This window comes from Coptis chinensis, chromosome 9 (assembly GCF_015680905.1).
Source record: "Coptis chinensis isolate HL-2020 chromosome 9, ASM1568090v1, whole genome shotgun sequence".
NCBI classification, from domain to species: Eukaryota; Viridiplantae; Streptophyta; class Magnoliopsida; order Ranunculales; family Ranunculaceae; genus Coptis; species Coptis chinensis.
Genome location: NC_141464.1, coordinates 78,328,425 through 78,333,693, shown reverse-complemented (window position 1 = coordinate 78,333,693; position 5,269 = coordinate 78,328,425).

The following is a 5,269-nucleotide window of genomic DNA, read 5'->3' as shown; positions in this document are numbered from 1 at the left end:
TCTTTGTACTAATCTAACCCTTTTTTAGCTCATGAATGCAAACTAGATATTTGTGTTCTTCGGTCCCAATCCCAGATAAAGGAGGAGGAAAAAAGGTGGAACTGATTGGTTTTGCAGGTTATGAAGTGAAAGCAACCTCACTTGTCCCTTGAAGCACAAGAATATGCAGATTTAGTTCCCGAGTTGAATAAGATAGTGTCTACAATTCAAGTGTTTGGTAAGTATTGCGTATAGCCTTGTTACTTTGATAATTATCCATTTTTTTTCTTCCAACGAACACTGAATCACTTGATAGTTTCTTGAAGGTGAGAATTTTTTGTAGCCTGAGAGGTTTGAGTTTTCTGGAGGTTTTTCTTGGAATCCAGAAAATTCCAACCAGTCCGTGATGTGGAGATGGGAATTTTCTGCAGGCCAGTCACTATAAGTACATCTACATTGATAGTGCATTAGTGCCTGCTTACGTCATTGACAATAATTTTTTCTCATTCAACCTCTTTTGTTCGCTTACATCATGATTATTTTGTCTAGTGCATGCATTTTTCTAATCAAATTTCAGAACTATACAAAAAGATAAAATGTATAGGAAACTGTTCTCTAGGAATTACATTGTGAAACTTAATTGTACTTGTATCTTATTGTGTGCTAGGATGATGGAGGATCTGACAATGATGAAGAATGGAATTCCTGTAAGGATTCAAGCTCTAATAAGGACAAAGACTTGGACTTAGAGAAAGAAGACCTGAAGGGATCATTTGCTGGGCGACTGCCTACTCATCAATTGGCTGCAGTGCGTTCACTTATCTCTTTTATTGTATTCTTGCGTCCTTAATTTGAGGGGTACCAAAATGTTAATGCTTATTATGTTGTCTTTGCATGCAGAACTCACGGAAAGGCTAGATCTATGGACTTCAAAAAATAGGGTCAAAAAAGATACCAGAGCATGTGAGATTTCGCAAGCAATCTGTGCTGGAAAAAGCACAAGCAACATTGTTGTGGGCTACCCTACCTAAACATCTGCCTTGCAGAAATAAGTATGTAGCAGGTGTTAGATAATATAGGTTGCTATTTTGTGCTTTTAGATTTAATAACGAGTTTGTTTGTATATGCCAGAGAAATGGATGATATAACTGCATTTCTCAAAGGCACAATCCGTGATGATCAATGCTTAGGGCGCTGCCTTTATATCCATGGTGTTCCTGGAACTGGCAAGGTAGGTTCAAGACCATTTTCTCTGTGTTTTATTCTTTAAGTAGCCGGGAGATTAATTATTGTTTTAGTCTCTCAAGCTTGTGATCACGAGTATTTACTTTCTTTTCGGTTTCCCTCATGGAGTGAAAACCATGGTTGTGCAACCCCTTACCATAATCTGAATGTGTGCTAATTTGCATTCTATCTGCTTTCTATTGCAGACCATGAGTGTCCTTTCAGTGATGAGGAATCTAAGATCTAAAGTTGATGCAGGAAGTATTAAACCATATTGCTTCATTGAAATTAATGGTCTAAGATTGGCATCTCCTGAGAATATTTACAAGGTAATGGAATTATGAATGTAATATGACTTTTGCTGTTTTTTGTATTGTTGTCTTCATTTTTAGTAATGGCTTGGTTTCACAGGTTATATATGAAGCACTAAGTGGACATAGAGTTGGTTGGAAAAAGGCTCTCCAGTTACTAAATGAGAGGTTTTCAGATGACACTAGAGTTGGCAAAGAGGATAACCAGCCTTGTGTTCTACTCATTGATGAACTTGATCTCTTTGTGACTAGGAACCAATCGGTAATTTTTACTCTGCATTTCTGTATTTTTTTTTGTTGTCACCATCATAGGACTTCCAATTCTTAACCATCTCTGTGACTGCAGGTCTTATACAACATTCTTGATTGGCCTACAAAGCCAAATTCCAAGCTAGTTGTAATAGGCACCATTTATTCTCATTGTACTTGCTTTGATCCCTTGTTATGCGGCCACTGAGCCACTCTAGTTTCTTTTAAATCAACTGCTGATACTTTTTTTTTGCAGGGATTGCAAATACCATGGACCTTCCAGAGAAGTTGCTTCCTCGTATTTCGAGTCGAATGGGGATACAAAGGCTGTCTTTTGGCCCTTACAACTATCAATAGCTTCAAGAAATCATATCAAGTCGTCTTAAAGGCATTGACGCATTTGAAAAACAAGCCGTAGAGTTTGCTTCGAGAAAGGTGAGTCCATTCATTCTGTTGGCTTTGTTATTTACTGTAAAATCAACTTTCTCAATTTATGATTCGTTGTAAATGTATACATGATCATAATGAGTTGCAAAGTTGTAATAAATTGCCTATCCATTTCAATATCTCGCAATGGCACTTCAGGTGGCAGCTATTTCAGGAGATGCACGTCGTGCCCTGGAAATATGTAGGCGTGCAGCGGAACTTGCAGACTACCAACTAAAGAAGTTGTTGTGTTATCAGTTACCGACTCTTGTTTTGGAGGGAATAAATTTGGTTGTGAGTCCACTTTTAGCTTTGATGGTTGATCAGTTAAGGCAACTCCCTCCAATGATTCAAGGCGTTGTTCTTAGTAGTACAGTTCTGTTTCTGTTTCTGACCGAGTGAATGGATGCCTGCAGTTTGCATTTCTTAAGGTTCCTATGTTATATTGGTTTTTAAATGCTTGTATTAGTAGTACATTTGCGAATACTGTAACTAAGGTTTGCTGGCATCTTCCTTTTTAAATAGATTTATCTGTTCGGCCCACTTTTCTCTTGTTAAATACAAACTTCTTGGGTTTCTTATGCCATGTTTTTCTATTTCTGGTAGGTTTTAAAATATATTGAAGGAATGTGCTGGGTTATGCACTACTATTACGAAGGGGTATGCTCCTGACAATGGTAAGAGAAACTTTGATTGGCTTTGATCTGTGCAAAACTAATTCTCATTTCTTTGACTTTCTCAGATATATTGTTGAATGATTGTATTGTTAATGGGTGTACCACTTTAGAACAAAACCACATATGGTACTGGGTCTAATTAGGAAAAGGAGGTGGGCTGATGGTGATAGAAAGAAGAGGTGTATGTTTACATAAGAAGGAATTAGAAATTGGGATGAAGAAGACAAGGGTAAAATTGGCGTAAGTGAGAATTTCACATATTTCTATTTTCTCCAGGTTTTATCCATATCATTATGCGCCATTTTCTTCTGATTTTCTTAATATTGAGCATTGTGAAATTCATTTCATACCTGGGACACCGTTCAAGCCATTTGATCAGTTAATGGGTGTATTGCCTGCTGCAAGGTTTGCATTTAAGACTATCCTTTTTGCTATTGGTACTTGGTTGTCAACATAATATGTGATTAGAGTTGTGTTTCTAGTGCGCATGCACTTCCCTTGTGTTACAGGGAATCGATGACTGATTCTTCATCGCCAATTTTAGATTTTTATCCCACTGGTAAGGTTCATTTGGTTTTTCAGATACAACCTTGACTTCCTTCCTTACTGTAGTTATAAATATGAATTGTGAAGCCACGTGTTATAAATATGAGTTGTGAAGAATAAGCAGAGAGAAAGACGAGTACGTGCTAACATGGAGAGTCAAACAAGTAGAAATGAAGCAGCAGCTGAAAAGCTTCGATCGGATTTTCTTCATGCTCTTCATAGTAGACGTTTTGATCAAGGTAGACACATTCATTTACAATATCTTTTAATATGTTTTCGTTTCTTGCACTTTAAAATCTTGATACGTCCTTGAAATGTATTTGTCCTTAGAAATCTTCTAGTCACTTACGTTCTACATATGTGCAACATCGTGATATTTTCTCATTATTTCAAGGCATACGCTTCTAGGGGATATATTGCTATTATTGCAATTGATTCTTGCATGGTGAACGAGCTGCACATATAACCACATACCGAGATGTACGTATATCCTTTCATTTTCCTGATTTGACAAAAAACTGTTTATATGCATAATATGTACTGGATGTTTTCCTGATGTATCTGATTATATGTTTTCTATTGGTGTTTCTGTACAATGGCATTTTCCAACGGAGTAATGGAGTGTCTGCTTAATTTTTGAACTAAAGACACATGTTTCTGAATTTCAGATGACGTCCATTATTGAGATGGAAATGGCCACTTTGCAGTTTGTTAACTTTATACTTGATCAAGTCTAATTCCTCTTCCTTTTTTTGGATATACATATTTGTTTTTAATTCAAGTGCAGGCGCTTATACAATCCTGGAAAATTGGTGATACAATGCCTTTCATTTTTGATACGGTAATATGCATGTCCTGTTTAAATTTGTGATGCCTTACCTGTACTTGTTGTAGTTATGTCATTTTTGGAGGTGCAAATTACACTGTCAGATCATATTGGCCAGTGTCCTGCTATTGTGGTTTATGAAGAGCTCTCTATTAAAGAAATAGTTGTGGCAGGTATGGGATCTGATAAAACTGGTTGATTACCTTACAGAAAGAGAGGATATAGACCATTCTAAGATCGGGATTACTGGTGAATCCCTTGGAGGTTAGTTAAATAAGACTTGTACTAATGGAAATCCCTTGTGCAACCTATCTCAAAATTTTCCAGCTTTGTCATTTTTCACCATGTAACTGTGATGAAAATGACGAGCCCTACTTTTGAGCAGGTTTGGGATAGGATAGCTCCTGGTCTAGCATCCCAGCCATTGCACCACGCCCTCTTCTAATTTTGAATGGTATACTAGATTTTATACAGCGCTTGTGGTATACTAGTTGGTGTGGTCGGCGGGCTCCTTGGTCTTGGTGGTGGATTCATATTGGGTCCTCTATTCTTGGAACTTGGCATTCCTCCCCAGGTGTGTATCGGCCACCATTCTTACATTAGCTAGAACTTGTACGAGAGATAGAGAGGGCATAATATTAATTGGAACTATGGATCACCCCTACTTCTTTCCCGTCTTTAGTTTGCCTCCACAATTGCTGCCAATATCTACATTTGCTGGGTTTGGGAGAATAGATCACCCTATCACCATCTCAAGATGTTCTCGTCAGTTCAGTGCACATCCAGGAAATAAAATTGTTGACCCTTCGTAAAACCCAACTTGTTGTTCATAAAATAAATCAATAAATGATTGCAGTTACGTGTTTACTTATTTTTGCTAGACTTAATGTGAGGGTCTAATTGCAGGTCTCAAGTGCTACAACAACTTTTGCCATGACGTTCTCTTCATCGATGTCAATCGTGGAATACAACCTTCTAAAACGTTTTTCAGTTCCCTATGGTACAGAAATTATGTTATTTGCTTTTGTCAT